The sequence below is a fragment of the Grampus griseus genome (assembly GCF_964374135.1).
Source record: "Grampus griseus genome assembly, chromosome: 12".
In the NCBI taxonomy this organism is placed as follows: Eukaryota; Metazoa; Chordata; class Mammalia; order Artiodactyla; family Delphinidae; genus Grampus; species Grampus griseus.
The window spans coordinates 18215350-18233992 of NC_139006.1; positions in this window are offsets into that span (position 1 = coordinate 18215350).

Sequence of the window (18643 nt, forward strand, 5' to 3'; positions counted from 1 at the left end):
GGCTCTGCTGTGATTAATTTCAAAGTGGTTTCCATAGTCAGGAGAATGTGGGATCACAGAAGCGCATCTGGAAAGAAGGGGTTAGGGTTGGGTTCACTTTGGAACAGTTACTCAGCACAAAGTGACATGCAGTTGGTTGAATCCTGAGGTAGTAAATACAGAAGCCTCAGAGTCATAGCAAAAAAGAACCCTCAGAGTCGTGCTTTGCCATTCTTGGAGGACCTCAGAGCATCTTTAGACTTATCTCCTCAGACTCCAGAGGTTGGGTGGCGATGTTAGGAGGGGATTTTATCTTTGCAGAGACTCCAGGAGTGTGACCTGGGGGAGAATTAGGGTCATGACAGCGTAAGAGGTTAGGATCTTCCAGTATCAGAGATGAATAGGACCGTAGAAATAGTCAAGTCCAACATATCCCAAAGTGTTTTTGTGTCTATCAGCATGGATATATAAGATGATTTAGGTGTTGTATTAGTCAGGATAAGCTCACTAATGCTGCAGTAACAAGCAAACCCAGAAACGCCTGTGGCTCAATGCAGCAAAGTTTTATTTTTCCTACCCAAATTCTGATGAGGGTCTGTCAACCCTCCAGGGTGGTGGTCCTCCATGCAGTGGCTCAGGGACTCAGGTTGCTTTCTGTGATGCTGCCATTTCATTGTGTAGCTTCCAGGACATTCAGGCAGGGGAAGAGAGAATCAAAGGGCTGTATGTGCTATAAAAAATGACTATAGATGCACAATTTAAACATCTTTGCTCTAAACAAGAACTGACTTGCAGGCAGGAAGGAGGAGGGTACTCACCAGCTAGGGGGTTGGGACCACCCAGTTCCTTTTCTTAGCATACTGCAATCACAGATTTTCACTTATCCTTAAATATAACCCAAGACTACCTCCAAGATTTTCTCCGTGGTTAGCAGGGGAGAAGATGCCTCGACATTCAGGAACTGAAGATGAGGCTTCATGACATTCAGTAGGGGAGGGAACGTGGACCTTGCAGCAAACTCCTAAAAGGCCATTACTTGAAAGGGATACTGATGTTATATATTTGAAAGATGGAGCCACAGACAGAAACTCTAATGCGTGCATACACAAAGATACACACTGAGGCCAACACACAAAGACACCCAATTCACACATACATTCAAGCACACACAGGCACACTCACACCCACAACGACACACTGACACTCGCCTCTTCTCTGTGTGATTCATCTTCCCAAGCCTGGGAGGAGAGGACCTCTTTCCTGAGGTCATGGGGGCAGTGAACTAGGTCTGGAGTGTATAAATCTGGGGTTGGCAGAAGAATGAGCTAAACCACCCCCATCTCTCTCCCGCTGTTGTCCCATAAATCTCTCCCGGCCCCTGCCCCGCCCCCCCGGCAACAATCCTCACTGCCGCCTCTCCCAGGTTTATTAGATTTAGGTGCTGCAGTGGTTTGCCTGACAGGGGCGAATTTACCATCCCTGGAGCCTGCAGATTCAGTATTGCTTTCTCCTTGCTTGAGGAACAAAGTGGGATATTGGGGCATCAGCCATGCTTGGTTTGACCTGGGTCCCTGCTCCTTGCAGAGGAAAGGGAAGAGGTTTCCGACACAGGGCAGAAGGGCCCTCTCCCCAGCTCACTGTGATATGGCCACCTGTGGACCCCAGGACCCAAGGCCCTGGGGTCAAAAAAATTAAGGCAGAAACAAGCTGGGAGACTTCTTGGAGACATCACTCAGCCCGTGGCCTCCCCAGCGCCAGGACATATCCTGGGAAGTGGGTGAAAGCACCGACTCTGCGCACTCAGCCTGCCTGCGTCTGAATCTCAGCTCACCTGCTGAGCAGCTCTGTGACCTTGGGCTAGTTATGGAAGCACTTGGAGCCTCGGTTTCCCCATCTGTAAAATGGGGGTGACAATGGTACATCCCTTACAGCGCAGTCATGGGTATGTGACACGCTTAAAGCATTTTAGTACAGGGCCAGACCCTAGGAGACAGAAGTCTGTAAGTGTTGGCCATTTTTCTCAGACTTATAATGGCATGTTATGACAGTCAGGTAAAAGCCACAAACCCAACTCAGAGAGAAGCATTCACAATGATGCTAGAATTTTCCAAGAGACAATGGCTGCTCATTAGAAGCCTTGACTGTACCAAATATGGCAGGACCAGACCCACTGGGGGCCCAAGCCAAGCGACAAACAACACCCCCTGGGGTCGATGTCAATGGAGGGGTGGGACCAGCGTCAGGGCCTGCTGGCTCGTTTGGTTAACTGACTCTTGCTTGGGTGTTTGGTGCTGGGCACGGACGTTAGTTACCACGTGGAGCCCACATGGGTCTCCCTTTCTCTCTATTCCTCCCACCAACTCCCAGTCTTTCCTTCCTTTCTTCTCAGATCTTTACTGAGCACCTACTAAGTACTGGATGCTTGGACAAAACAGGCCCGGTCCCCGGCCCAGTAGTGTTTATATGGTACTCTGGGAAGACAGACCATCAACAAATAAACATACAGGTGAACAAGGTAATTGCACGTGGTGAGAAGTTCTTTGAGAGAGCAACCCAGCTGATAAGATGGGGGTGACTGGGAGGGATTTGACATGAATCACGGAGGGCCTCTTGGAGGAGGTGACATCTGAGTTGAGACCTGAAGGGGAGAAAGACCGGCTGTGCAGACACCTGGGGGGCTGGGAATTCCAGGGAAAGAGAAGAACAAGTGCAAAAGCCCTGGGGTGGGGTGGAGAGCTGGGGGTTTCCTGCAAGAGGAAGAAGCACGGGGTGAGTGAGGGGAGTACTGCAGGAGAGAGGTCCAGGGTGCACAGATCGCATCCTGCCCTGCAGACCAGGGTGAGAAATGAGGGTTTTATTTTAAGTGCGGCCAGAAGTCATTCACTGGAGGCTCCAAGCCGGGGACAGACACATGATCCAATTTATATTTTAAACAGAGGACTCTGGCTGCCGTGTGTCACTGACTGGCCTGGGGAGGAGCGAGGGTGGAAGCCGGGACAGAGGGAGGAGGTGGCTGCAGAATTCCCGGTGCCTTGGCCCCAGGTGGCCTCAGTCGAAAGGAAGAGCTGGACTCCCAATGTATCATGAAGGAAGAGCCAATGAAACTTGCTGACAGGTTGATTGGATTGGGGTAAGGGGGACAGATTTGAACTTGTCTCTCTTCATTTAGGCCCAGTTCTATTTTAATATTAGCCTTTCTATCATGATTAATATTATCATGCCTCAGATTCCTGAGAGGGCGGGAGGAACGGACCGTAATGGAGACTCGAGGGAACTGATGTCAGAGGTCTGGGCTGTAGTCCTGTCTCTGCTATGACTTGTTAAGGGATACTTGGCTGAATCACGACCCCTCCCCGCCTTGGCCCCCATGTCTTCCCTGTGAAATACGCAGGATCATAGTGTCGAGCAGAGGGAGGCTTCGGGGATAACTTGAGTTCAGGTACCATGAACTTCTGGAGTGTGGAAAGCAGTGAGATAGATGTGCGTGTGGTGAGACTGTAGCAGGAAGTCCGCATCTCTTTGCTGGCCGGCCCTTCTCTTCCCTCTCTTTTCTCACTGTAGTTCTGAGGACCCTTTTCTCCCCTGTCAGCTGGCACCAAAGTGGAGTGACAGGTGGAAGCATGTGGATGCTTCCTGCCCATCCCCAGGCTCAGAGAATGTGTGGGGACACTGGGGAGAAGGAGAGGATGTTCTGAGAGCCTTCCTGAGCAGAAGGGCCTGTGTGGAGGCCACTGGAAGGGAGGAGGGCTTCCACCGTGATGACCAGGGAGAAGAGGCCAGGGGCTGAGTGGTGAGCAGTCCTGGTAGGGGGGACTGACCTTCTGACACATCCTTTGGGAATAATTTGCCATACAATTATTCTGGCAACTCTCCAGCCCCCTAAAGAGAGGGCAGGGAGCTTGGAAACCTTGTGGGGAGAGGGAGAGAATGGTAATCTTGTTCCCTGACTAGGGGCAACTGACCAGAGCCCCCAGGAAATTTCCCATGAGCTGGGGCATCGAGGGCCCCTGTCACTGTGAGACGTGTACACTTGGGACTCAGCAGTCCCACCTGGGGAACCTCTTTTTAGACATCCATGAAATCATGATTATGTCCAAGGATGTTTAATGAATCTTCTCCTCATCTGGAGACATCCTAACTGCCCAACCATCTAGACTTGTCCAATAAACAATATCACATCAAAAAAAAAAAAAAAAATCACATCCACACTAGGGAATACTATGCAGCTGTGAAAAAGGATAAGGTCAATCTCTGCATCACCCTGATGGAACATCCTTAATACATAATGAAGTGAAAAAAGGCGAGTTGTAGAATCATGTGTATAGTATGATTCTTTTTTGTAAGTAAAACAGGCACAGAGAAGGGAACTCTACAATAATCTGTTAACGTTGACAACTTCACAGGGGTGCGCTTGGAGAATGGAGTGGGGGAGATTATTGACTTTTTCTTTAAATTTCTAGCACATGACAACGAGCAGGTGTTACTTTCACAATTACAAAACTGAATGTGTGTTCTCGAAAGTTCAAGATGTTCTCAGATTCGTTAAAGTTCCAAGGAATTTTGAATCTGAACCCCGGTCCCTGGTAGGTATTTGGAAAACATACTGGATGCAAGATTGAAAGATGCGTGAAACTTTTAGCTCAATATCTCCTTTCTTGGACGGTCTGTAAAAGTTTAATGAAACAGGAACCTTGATACAGTCAGTAATTAATGGAGACCTCACCGTTGGAGGTTCGTATTGTACATAAAACAGTCTCACTGAGGCAGGAGATGGATGGGCCCCAGGGTGAGCAGCTGCAGTTGGTTCTCTGTGGACCGATACTCCAAGATGAAGATAGGAGGGGAGGCTGTGCCCTGCCCAGATAAGAGGCCACATGTTCCTCATTCATGCAGTCAAGAAGCCCTTCCTGACTAAAAAGCTCCTTGGAGGTCAAAAGGGGAGTGATGTCAAACTACCCATAGGCCTCTTCACTGGAATCCATCTTGGCTGAGAGATGCACATGTACACATGGGAGGATCCTGAGATAAACCAAGTACGGACTCAGAACCAGGCAAATCAAAATGACTGGCCAAAGGAAGCCCAGAAGAAACTCCCCGTGAAAGTGATTTAAACTACCTGAGGGCGTGACTCTCTGAGCCCACACGTGTGCCCACACGTACTGTACTCTTTCGCCTCCTAATAAACACTTCACTTGTTTCACTACTTTCTGTCTTCGTGGGAATTCTTTCCTGCAAAGCCGAAGGGCCAGGGCCTTGTCACTGCCCACTGGTCTAGTGGTTAGGATTCAGCACTTTCACCACCTTGGTGGTGAAACCTCAATCTCTGGCCGGGAGCCGAAACCCTGCTTCAAGCCGCTGCAGGCCGAGGCCACCCGAGCTCATCAACACCCAACATGTTAACATCCTCCTGCTCCAGCTGGTCCAGGTCAAGGCTAGCTGACAGGCTGGAGATAAGTGGTCATCGAGTGTCCTCCCGTGACCACTCTCCGCCCCCCCGGTTGACAATTCCGCTGCTATAGTGGGAGCGCGATGGGCGAGCAAGTGCTTTGGGTGATGCTGTAACGTCCAGCTCTGGCAGCTGTGATGGGCGAGAGTGATGTTACTACCAGATGGAGCTGCTGCAACTTGGGCAGAGCTGTTCACTACGGACAAACCCTCTTACAAAATAAGTTTCCTTCTCCTTCAGCAAATAGGTTGTTCGTTGGTCTGTTCATGAGCTCTGATGTCACCTCCAGAATAACTGTCAGGTGTTGAGAGGTGGGGGTGGGTGGAGGGGTGTGGATGCATGGGGGCGCTTCCCTCTTCCCACCTCTTGTCTGGCCACCTCCTTCCCTCTGTCGGAGCCAAGGGCCCTCATTCGCTACTGGGATTCCACACTGGTCCAGACTTCGCCCATCACCTGCCCTACCTGTCTGTGTCTGCCCAAGCCGGGGAGGACACCCTCCCCCAAAACAACAATTCATTTTTGGACTCCCTTGTTCATGTTTCCATTTCACAGGTGATGAGAGATCAGTAATGCTGTTCGTCCTAAAGTATTCTAACAGGAGCCTCCGTGAACACAATGTTGAATCAAATGAGTGACTCGAATGGAGAGATTTCAGGGATTCTGATAAAGCAAGCGATAGAAGAACTTAGGGCTAGGTAGCAAGTACTGGTTGTTAAATAATGTTTCCCCCCCATTTATAAAAGGTTGTGTGTGCTCAATGCATAACGCTTGGGAAACACAGAAGGGCAAAAAGAAAATTAAATACAAAATTCCTCTATAATTTCTCCAGTCAAAAATTACACTAACAACACACACACACACACACACACACACACACACACACACACACACACACACACACACACACACACACACACACACACACACACACACACACACACACACACACACACACACACACACACACACACCCCCTACGTATATATTTACCCAAAATAGTGGACTTTGCATATTCTTCTGTTCTTTTCATGTGGGCATTGGCCCACAACTATATTCTTTCAAACTTTTTTTCCCCCAAATGGAACTATTTTAAACAACACAAAATGTAAAAAAATAAAGATCTGCTATCACCCCAATCCTCTGGGTAACCATTATCACTTAAAAAAAAAATTCTTCTTTAGGCTTTCTTCTATGCACATGTGCACTAGAGTGTGATACTTATAGAGTTTTGGCTTCTTTTTGCTGCCCTCACTTCCTCAGCACCTATAGGAATGTCTGGCATGTAGTAGGTGCTCATAAATATTGTTGAATTAATGAAAAATATAAATGCATATTTAATAGTGTTCCTGGAGTAGAATCAACTCCCACATTTCTAAAAATCAAAGCTTGGAAAACCTTCACTTAATACATTATATGCATTTCCTGCTTTCCGGGAAGGAGCCTGGAGTTTACCTTTGAGAAAGACCACCTCGACTCTGGGTGTGAGCAGTTGGTGAGCAGAAAAGAAAAATACCTGTCTGTCGTCCTTGGGGAGACGCTAAAAGCCCAAATGTTGAAGCTGCGGACGGGACTGTTAACTATTTTGAAGAGGATTCAAAGCCAGCTGTGTGTGTTAGCAGAATGTACCTGGCAGGCTGGGTACATTCTCCAAACTCGAGAGTTGGGCTGCTCCAGTGTGCTTGTTTGCTCTTGATAGATGGGGTGTGTTTTCTTATCCAGACATCTGCTCCCCAAGAGCTGGGGATTGAGGGCCAGATGACTGAAGTATGCATCTAACTCACCCAGGAGGCTTTAAAAAATGTAGATTCCCAGGCTCACTCCGTGCAATAGCTATCTACTGCTGCATAACAAATGACCCCCCAAACCTAATGGCTTAAAACAACAACAATGAATTTTTGCCTCACATAGTTTTGAGGGTCAGGAACTAGGGAGTGTCTTAGCTGGTTGGTTCTGGCTTGGGGGCTCACATGAGGTTGCATCAAGGTGTGGGTCAGAGCTTGGCCAGGGCTGGAGGACGCATCTCCAAGGTGGCTCTCCATGGCTGTCAAGTCTCTGCTGGCTCTTGGCAGAACTCAGTTTCTCGGCATGTGGAAGCCTCCACAAGGCTGCCTGAGCATCCTTGTGATGTGGCAGCCGACTTCCCCCCAGAACAATTGATCCAAGAGACAGCAAGGCAGAAGATGCAATGTCTTTTATGACCTCACCTCAGAAGTCACTCCATTACTTCCACCATAGCCTACTGGTTACACAGATGTTATGGACTGAATGATTACATCCCCCCAAATTCATATACTGAAACCCTAATCCCCAATGTGATGGTATTAGGAGGTGGGGTCTTTGGGAGGTGATTAGGACATGAGGGTGTAGCCCTCATGAATGGGATCAGTGCCCTTATAAGAGAGACCCCAGAGAGCTCCCTCACTCCTTTCTGCCAGATGAGAACACAGCAAAAAGATAGCGGTCTGTGATCCAAGAAGTGAGCCCTGACACCTTGATCTTGGAGTTCCCAGCCTCTGGAACCGTGAGAAACAAGTGTTTGCTGTTTATATCACCCAACCTATGGTATTTTTGTAACAGCAGCCTGAGCTGACTAAGATAAAAGGTCAGGCCTATTCAAGGTGGAAGGGGGCTACACACAAGGATGTGAATACCAGGGATTCACTGGGAGGCAGGAATCATAGGGGACCATCTTGGAGGCTGCATGTCACAGCCTAAGAGAGTGTGATTTCCCAGGTGTGTGGGGTAGAGCTCAGGGGTCACCTTTTTCAAGGGGCATCAGTTGTGCATGCCTGCCCGGCGTACATTTCCCCTCTTCTGGCAACACCACTCTGAGTTATCATGGGGAGTCATCTCTGCTCTGAATCAGTGGGGTCTGGACTAGCCCCATTCCAGGTTCCTGGATAGGCAATGGCAGGCCTGGCCATTCGGAGCACTTATTGCATCCCCCAGCACAATGAGTGGTTCAGGTAAAGCCTGTGACCCCAGAACTGGTCCAATCAGAGTGAATTCCAGGACTTCTAAGAGAGTTACTGACACAGAGGCATTCTTTTCCTTCTTGGGTCCCTAGCTGGTGGGATTGTAAGCAAGGAGCTTCTGTCAGTCATTTGGTTATGCTGGGGTAAACACCCCCCTAAGGTCACAAATAGAAAAGAACCACGTCTTGATGCTGTCTTGTAAGTACCTGGGGATCAAGCCACGCTTGAACTTCCAAGTTATACCAGACAGTAAATTCCCCTTTAAGCTTAATCACTTTGAGTTGGTTTTCTGACAGTTGCAGTCTTGCAACAATGTAGCAACTGAGGTGAAACCACTTTGAAATGCCGGAAGTCCCCAATGGATGCAAATTGTCTGTGTAAATTTTCACGCATTTGATACCTCTGATGGGGATAAGGCAAGGTGATATCTTCCTGGAGCACTCTCCCATTCCCTTGGGAAAACAAATTATTTTCTTTGTTTTGAGAAGCCAGGCATCTGGCCACTCTCAGAGAAATAATACAACTCTATTTCGCAAAGTGGGGTCGTGTCTTTAGAATGGCATATGTATCTGCTCCGTTGAGCCTAATGTGTATTGAGCACTTACTGTATACCAGACACTCCCCTCTACAGAAATTAACTTGTTTCCAATTCTTAGAAAAAAACAACCAAATCCTGAATGAACAGAATTTATAGTTTTGGCTTTTTCTTCCATCGTTTTCCTGCTAGATCATTGGCTCTTGCTACTAGCTTGTATTAAAATTTGGTATGAGACGATAGTGGACTTAGCACAAAATTTTATGAGGCAGGATAATTCATTGAGATATTAATTTGTTTTGTTTTGCTACAGGAAAAGAATCATGAGAGTAATTTGTAAATTCTCCTCTGTGCCGGAAACTGTTAGGAAAGGGGGAAAGAGAACGGGCACTAGGTAGGCAGACGTGCAATTTCCACTACTATTAGGGCTCAGTAGAGGTTTGTTTCCTTCTCTCTCTCCTCTTCTGTCTTGTTAGACATTGTGACAAAGTGGAAGAGCGGTCGTCTGCAGGCAGAACTGTCCCAGAGAGAGTCAAAACCTACTCCGTAGCCAATGACCTCCATACAAAGTCTGTGAATCCACACCAGGCAGAGGGACTGGGTTGATGAGAGCTTTCAGGGATGCTGTAGGAGAGTGCAGGGCTCTGATGCCGTTGCCTATCACAGACCGTCACCACTTATAGGTCAAGGATGGGCAGCTCAGATGATGCTGGCAGCCCATTCCAAGAAGGCACTCGTTATCTCAGGGAGGAAACTCAGTCCATTGTTTGTCCTTCAGCCGGCGGCTCTTGGCTGAGGTCTCAAAAAGGGAGAGAAGGAGATGAGTGACTCCGAGGTGTGGGGAAAAGGCAGAAGCAGTGAGAGTGGGAGGGAGGTTCCTCAACACCAGAAAGGGGTTGGTTGGAGCTCTGTAGGTACCGTGATGCTACACGGGATCCTGGGGAGATGGCTGGAGCCCCACTGGAGGTCAGGATGGGGAGGTGTGGAATGGCTGCGGTACACTGAAGGAAGATGGACCCCCGATGTTGGGGCTCTCAGTTCCTATAGCCAAGCTTAAACGATTCTGTAAGAGTTGGATAATAGCCCATCAGGGACATGTAGGGGACTGAAGACCAGAGGCCCATCCTTTGTTTCCTGAGCCCTGTGTTAAGCCTCTCAGATTCCAGTGTGACCTTTTGAGGTGGAAGAACCACCCCAAAATATGGAGACTGAATTTCTTATCCACTCCACAGAATGGGGCTCAGAGTGGATTAAAAACATGAGCGTGACAGTCACTGTATACTTGGTTTTGCAGGCTGCGTCTTGTAAACATAGCTATCATTTGCTGAATGTTTACTAGTGCCAGGCACTGTACTGAATATTTCAATTTACGGTATTGTCTTTACCCCTCAAAGCAACCCCAGGGTATTCGATATTATTGCATTTTATCAGTGAGGAAACCGAGTCTCAGAGAGGTTAGGTTGCTTGCTACAGCAAATGTTGCTGGTGCCCCTCTACATACCCTGGTCTTCCAACCCCAGCATGGGCAGCTCTTTGCCTGAAGGCTCTCACTGGACCACCGGCGTCCCCAGGCACAGCAGGCCAGAAGTGCCAGGGAGTTAATGCCCCTGGGGGGCAGCCCTCAAAGAATGACCTATAGGAGTTGCCATCTTTCTGCTTGGATGAGCTACCTTGGTGACTTCCTTGATACACACCCTGCGTGGGCTCCTTTTCTTCCCCAACCCCCTGCTGGCGCCTCACAAGGCCATCTCCCAAATCAGCTACTTGCACTTGAACCCTTGTCTCGGACTAAGTTGCTGTGGGATCCCAGACAGAGACACTTGCCCACAACAGGTAGTAGATTGAGGAGCTGGGCTTTGAGCCCTGGCCTGCCTCTCTCTCTGATGCCTGTGCACTTAGCTGCAGCTCTAAGCTTTCTTCTAAGCTTGATATACCAGCATTTCGGGCGTCTGCAAGGACGCCATGAAGTTCAAGTTCTCTGCCACTTGACAAGCTTGAAGGCACTGATCTTACTGGACGTGTGCGTGTAAGGCGAGCATTGACTATGCAGACCCGTCTTCTTTGCAGTAGAAATGGCAAGGGAGAGCGGCTTCCACAGGTGCATCCCAGTGTGGAGTTCTTCCACTCTTTGCGGGGAAGGAGGAGGGAGGACTCTGTTGCTCTAAGGAAGCGCCTGGGTGCTAACGCTGACTCTAGTTAGCATGCTAGCATGCTGCCCGAGGACATCTTCTGCAGGCCAGCCATCTCTCAGCGGGGCGATAAAGTAATTTAACTAGGGCTGTCTTCCAGGCTGGAGCTCCTGGAGATTGCTCCTCATTTATCACAGAGGAACAATCGGAATCCGCAGCCCCTGGGCTGCCAGCACCATCGAGGCTGCACACCGTTGACCTTTGAATGGTGAAGTTCTGCGACGGGAAATGGAGTTGGAGCCCTTACGCTCCAGCAGCCGTGAAAGCTCTTCACAACCCGGTCCTCTGTCTGATGTGAATTCACAGGCTTCTGTGTTTAGTCATGGGCAATGGGGTGAGGGTTGATGGACCCTGGGAGGACTCTCCTGCCTACAGATGCTTGCTCTGCTGGTTTGTCGTGATGTCTCTCAACAGAGGAGGGATTGGTGGGGGGGGAATAAAAAGAATACTTTTTTGAGTACTACTGCGATGTTAATTGTGTTTGCTTACATGCAGGGGTCTGCAATTTTTTTTTTTTTTAAGGGGCCTGATAGTAAATATTTTAGGCTTTGCAGGTGATTGCAACTATTTTAGGCCCTGTGGCAACTGCTCAATCCTGCTGTTGTAACACAAAAGCAGTCAGACAATAGGTAGATCAATGATCGTGGGTGTGTTCCAATAAAACTTTATTTACAAAAACAGGCAGTGGGCTGGATTTGGCAAGCCAGCTGACCTTGGCCTACAACATTCCTTTTCTCTTACCCTTTTTCCTACAGGGCCTGATTTTCGCTCTACCTCCCTTGTGTTTCTGAGAGACTGACTCCACCTCCAACCATCGGGGGTGGATTTTGATTGGCTTCAGCTGATTAACCCATTTCATTTTCCTGGACACTGGCTGATTCCAGGGTGGGCATGTGACCTCAGTCAGTCCCATCAAAGTGAATGTCAGGACTCTTGCTTGTAATGTTGGGAGGAAGGCATTCTTCCTTTGTGGATTGTGTGGGTTTCAAACATGAGGGCTGGAACTGCTGCAACTATTCTGCTTTTATGAGGAAAGCCTTTTGTAGATGATGTCAACGAACGACTAAGAGAATTAGAAATGAAGAGTGGGCCCTGAGACTTTCCAGTTATATATTACTTTGATAAGATGCCAGTTTGAGATGAGTTTTATGTATTTGCAGCAGTAAGGATCTTAACGGGCTTTCATGTGGCTAACCATTGTGCTTTACAGATACCACCTAATAGTTGTCTATGCAGAAGGCCTTCTAATCCCTATTTAGCAGATGTTGAAACTAAGACATAAACAGACTAAGTGGCTCTCGAGTCACGCAGTATAGACACCATCATGCATGACCCTCTGGGACCCCTTTTCTATTCCTTTATTTAGCACCAGACCTTGCCCCTCTGACAACTGTGGCTGATGGCTCTTGAGAGGGGCATGTGATGCAAGCTGAGCCCATCAGAATCCTTCCCTGGGAATTTTTCTCCCTGGAGCTGGAGGAAAAGAGCCCTTTCTTCTCTGGTTGTGCAACTCTCCTTTCCAGAAACTTCTTTCCCACCCATTTCCATAAGATTGTGGAGGGAGCAACCATGTTATTACATGACTCTATCTCTGATCCTAGTTGATGAAACTTGATGAAAGCTTGACCCAAGAAGGACTAGTCAGTGCTGTGGTTGTTTAAATATATATCTACAAGTTCTTTGACATCCCTTATTTCAAAAGGTGAAAAATTTCCCTCCCCATGAGTGTGGGCTGGACTTGGTGCCCTGCTGTTAATGAACAGAATGATGGTACGTGACTTCTGAGACTGATCATAAAAAGGATAGTTTCTGCTTGATGTTCTCTGTCTTGCATCACTCACTTCCGGAGAAGCTGACAGCCATGTTGTGAGGACACCCAAGCAGCCCATAGAGAGGCCCATGTGGTGAGGAGCTGCAACACCCAGCATGAACTTGCCAGCCATTAGAGTGGACTATTTTGGAAATGGATTCTCCAGCCCCAGTCAAGCTTGGAGATAATTTCTGGCATATGAGAAACCCTGAGCCATCACCACCCAGCTAAGCTGCCCCTGGATCCCTGACCCACAGAAACTATGTGAGATAATAAATGTTGTTGTTGTATCAAGCCACTCAGTTAGAGGATAACTTGTTACGCAGCAGTAGATAACTGATATAAGACCCTTCACTGAGACTTTTGGGCTTGGGATTGAGAGTCAGGCCAAGTGGATTTGGAATCTGTTGGCAGCCATATTTACCATCATAAAGATCAGTGTTTGGGCTTCCCTGGTGGCGCAGTGGTTGAGAGTCCGCCTGCCGATGCAGGGGACACAGGTTCGTGCCCTGGTCCGGGAAGATCCCACATGCCGCGGAGCGGCTGGGCCCGTGAGCCATGGCCGCTGAGCCTGTGCATCCGGAGCCTGTGCTCCGCAACGGGAGAGGCCACAACAGTGAGAGGCCCGCGTACAGCAAAAAAAAAAAAAAAAAAAAAAAAAAAAAAATCAGTGTTTGAAGAAGCCAATTACCAGAGCAAGAGAGTGAGATGAGAGAGAGTGAGAAACAGAAGAGAATGAGCAGAGAGATGGGCCGTGGTCCACGTGTGTTGTTTCTTCTTACCTAGCATCCCTTCCACCTCTTTTAGGGATAACACCCTGATTTTCCTTGGCAAGAACCACCTGTTTCCCACTCTTAGTTCATGTGGGCTGGGTAGAGCTGATTCCACACTCTGTTTCCAGGGTGAGAGTCTAACTTATATAGTTTTTGTACCTACATGAAGGAGTTTCTGAAGCCACAGTTATATGAGACAATAAGCACCCCCCTGACCCCCCCACTTTTTTTGGCTAAAGCTGGTGACTTGGGTTTCACTTACAAGTGAAAGAGACTCTACTGAAACAGAAGCAGAGATGAGCAACAGACAGAGATAAAGACATTTATCCAGGTACCTGTTCCTGGATTTAGCTGTTCCTGAAACCCACCCAAGCCCTGCCTTTCATAACAACAGCAGGGGCAGCGGCAATAACGAACATTTACTGAAGCTTATAATAAAGTCCATCTTTTGCTAACTTAGTTTCTTTCACTTGCGACCAAGAACGTCTTAAAGGCTACAAGAGCCAACGCAGAAACATCTGGAAGAAGAGACAATGCGCACTTAATTTAAAGGGAAACGAAATTTAAATAAAGATTTACAAGACACAAGTGGGAAATCGTGCCCAACTATAACTGTGTCATTTGTAAATTCTGCCTAGACCTCCTCTGTGTCTGGGGCTCCGTGTGGTCAATAACACAGCCACACAGGGAGGCTCTCGAATGGATCACAGGCCAGGGAGATGCAGGCTTGGGGAGTGGGCAGAGAAGACAAAGCAAGGCACGTGTCTGAAAGCCTTTCAAATATTTAAAACTGGGACCTAAATCTACCTTCTTATTACAGGAGATGGCATTGGAAGGGAAAAGTTTTTCAATTGATAAACCACTTTCCTCCCTCATTTCTGTATTTTTTCTGCTTAGATGTTCTATTCCTTTTTGTATAGGATGCAAAATACAAGTCCTCCCTCCCCTCTCTCCAGATGTATCCACTTTTTAGAAATATTTTCATATTTATTTAGATTTAAACAGACTTTCTTTTTCAGAGGAGTTTTAGGCTAACAGCAAAACTGAGAGGAAAGTACAGAGACTTCCCGTACACTCCTCGCCTCCACACAGGTACAGCTACCTCCACCACTGAAACTGAGCTGGACCCTGGGGGGCTCCTGGACCCAGGAGCCTTTCTATGCAGCCTCCGTGACCTTCCCTGAGTTCCAAAGGGCAGGTTCAAACAGCTGCTAAGCAGGGAAGGGAGGGGATGCAGAGACAAGGGGGGAGCAGCTAAGAAACAATAGTGCCGCCTTGGGGCAGGGTCCTGGTTCCGCCTCAAAGGATACACATGACAACATCTTTGAGCTCCTTACAGAACTAAAACCCAACAGATGGAAGATGTAGCATTCTTCATTCCAGAGAAGACCAGCTGAGGCCAGATTAAAGGAACCAGAGAAGCTCATCAAGAGATTACCTGAGACCAGATTAAAGGAGTGCAGGCCCTGCACACACCCTATTCTCATCAGCAACCCCAGCCTTGAACTATTGCTATAAAACTTCTGCCCAAATCCTCCTGGCTTGGGACACAGTTTTCAAGGGCAGGAGCTGACTGTGTCCCCCCCGCCTTTGCCTGGCAAAGCAATAAAGCTACTCTTCTCTACTTCACCCAAAACGCTGTCTCCGAGATCTGATTCGGCACCAGCGCACAGAGGCTGAGTTTCCGGCATCACCATCAACACCCCGTACCAGAGGGGGACGGTTGTTACAACGGGTGGACCTACACTGACACATCATCACCCGAAGTCCACAGTTTACATTCGGGTTCACTCCTGGTGTTTGGACAAATGTATAAGGACACGTATCCAGCACTGTAGTGTCACACAAAATAGGTTCATTGCCCTAAAAATTCTCTGTGCTCCTGTTACTGAATTGAGTCATATGGACCCTGCTTGGGCTCTCTGCCTAGGTGGGGGAGGGTTCTTTTTCCATTAGGGTCTGAGTAGGTGAATAAGGAAACGGAAGTTGAGATTGACATAGCACAAGCTTTATTCAGTGGTCAAAGAATGGAGAACCAGGAACTAAGTTCACAGATCAACTTCTTGCCCACCAGGGGAGAGGGATGTAATTCTAAACAGTAAGGACAAAACGAGGAGGAGTGAGGCTAGTGATGGGGAGGTGCAGGCATTAGTCTACCGGGGAAGGGGCAGGGCTTTTTCAAGGGAGTGGGGTGCCACCTCCTTTTTATCCTTTTTTGGTCCTTCATGTCCAGTCCCGGATGCCGGGAGGTGTGTCATTTAATATGCTAATGTAGTAAAATCAGCATATAATGCGACTCAGGGTCTGTTGGAGGTCAGATTGGAGGGCAACTTGGTCCCAGCTGGTTCCGTCTGGATTTCTTTGTTGGGAGCCTTCTTTCTTATCTCTGGACGCTTTAACTTAAAGATTTATGCCAACTCCTGCTAAAGGAGGGGGCGCTGGCAGGCTGTGAGCAGGGACACTCCTGCTAAAGGCGGAGGCTGATGGGTTTTGAGCAAAGACATGGAGCAGCTCTGGCAACACACCTGCCTATTCCCTGCTTGGTATCTACTTCTTAATAGCCTGGAGCACACCCTTGCAGGTTTTTCTATGCACTTACATACCTGAGTGTGGGCATGTGGCTCTATTGTAGTCTTGCATTTCTTTTCTCGTTAATACTACTTATTATAATTTACTTACAGATCTATGACTTGCTTTTGGTCACTTATCAATAGGTCTTGTGAGCACAAGGAGCTCTGGCTCATTTTCTAAGGAGATATTTAATATTCCAATAGAATATGACCCATTTTCCCATTGATGGACATTTAATTGTTTCCAGCTTTTTTGGTGAGCGTTTGTTTCATGCACACTCTTGTCCATACGTATTTGTGCATATGTGTTTCTAGAGAAAAGACACACTCTAGAAGTAGAGTTGGGAGGGTAGAAGGTTATGCAGGTTTTGAATTTCGATGGAGTTGCTGCTGCACTGGAAAGGCTGCACAGGTTTCACCATGGTGAATTCCACTCCTGGTACCCTCTGCCCTGTCCACGGAGGGCAGTCTCCACCACTTTGTTTCCGTTGATCTGATCGGCAAAAAGGAAATCCTTTTGTGTTTCTTTAAAGCTTTTTATTTTGGCTGTGCCAGGCGGCTAGCAGGACCTTAGTTCCCCAACCAGGGATTGAACTCAGGCCCACAGGCAGTGAAAGTGCCGAGTCCTAACCACTGGACGGCCAGGGAATTCCCTCCTTTTTTGTTTTAACTTTAATTTCCTTTATTTTTAAAATGTTTATTTATTTATTATTTTATTTATTTTGGCTGCGCCGGGTCTTCGTTGCGGCATGAGGGATCTTCATTGCGGCACGCGGACTTCTCAGTTGCAGCGCGCAAGCGGGATCTAGTTCCGCGACCAGGGATCGAATCCGGGCCCCCAGCGCATTGGGAGTGTGGAGTCTTACCCACTGGACCACCGGGGAAGTCTCGCATTTCCTTTGTTTTTTAAAAACTCTCAAACAAGTTTCTTCTTCTTGACCCCAGCCAGCATCTCACTTCCTTGGACTCAACACCACAGTCCCTTTTTTTCTCTGGGGTAAGCCTGGCTGAAAGAATTCCTTTCAAGCTCTGGGGCCTCGGAGACTGGGTTCCCTCAGGGTGTAATTAGCACAACCTAATCGGTGTGGCTTTCAACACCACCGTGCTGTGTTCCTTTCAGTACTGTATTCCAGGAGAGGAGGAAAATGGCTTTGATCACTTATAGGCCTTTGACCTTTGAGATTCCCCTGGGGGGTTGGCTGCCAGGGGTTCAGCAGAGAAAATGAAGTAAGAATGATGTTGAGGGCCTGGAAGGGCTTCCTGGGACCCCAGGGACCTGCTGAATTGATGGTGGTTTTGCAATCAAAGGCCGAAGGAAAGTCTGTAGGTCAGGATTAGGGGTGTGAGCATAGCTGGCTTAGAATGGGGGTGGGAATGGGATGGGAGTGGAGACACGTGGAATAAATAATAATAATACAAAATGCACCTGTGTCAGGTATAGTGCTGAGCACCTGAAAATCACGACCTCATTTAATCCCCACCATAACCCTGTGAGGTTGGTACTAGCATTGTCCCCCTTCACAAATGTGAAAACCAAGGCTTCGAGAGATTGACTGCTTTCACAAAGACCACAGAGCTGGCAGGTGGCTGAGCTAGGACTCCACCTCCTGTCACCTTGCTCCCTCTTAACGAACACAAACACTGCCTCTCATCTCAAGGTCACACCTGAGGAGCCCTGTGTAGCCCAATGACACACCTGGACCTATCTGACTTCATTTCACATAGACCGCCTGTGACGTAGCTTTATTATCCCCATCGTACAGTGGAGGACACTGAGGCTCAGGAAAGGAAAGTGGTGGAATCAGGACTTGAACCCAGGATTCAATTTCCAGCTCAGTTACAGAAACCGAGTAGGGCCGTCCAGGGTACAGAAGCCTTTCTGCGTCCCCCGTTTCTTTGCAAGAAAAAGGCTTGAGCCTCCTAGACCTTCCCTGAGTTTGAAAGGGCAGATTCAAAGTTACTAATCAGTAAGTCAGAAACAGAAAAATAAATATCGTATAATATCGCTTATATGTGGAATCTAGAAAAATGGTAGAGATGAACTTATTTGCAAAGCAGAAATAGAGTCACAGATGTAGAAAACAAACTTAAGATTACCAAGGGGGGAAGGGAGGATGGGACCAATAGGGAGATTGGGACTGACATATATACACTACTATATATAAAATAGATGACTAATAAGAACCTACTGTATAGCACAGGGAACTCTACTCGGTGCTCTGTGGTGACCTAAATGGGAAGGAAATCTGGGAAAAAGAGTGGATATATGTATACGTGTAACTGATTCACTTTGCTGTACAGCAGAAACTAGCAAAACGTTGTAAAGCAACTATACTCCAATTTAGAAAACAACAACAGATACTGAT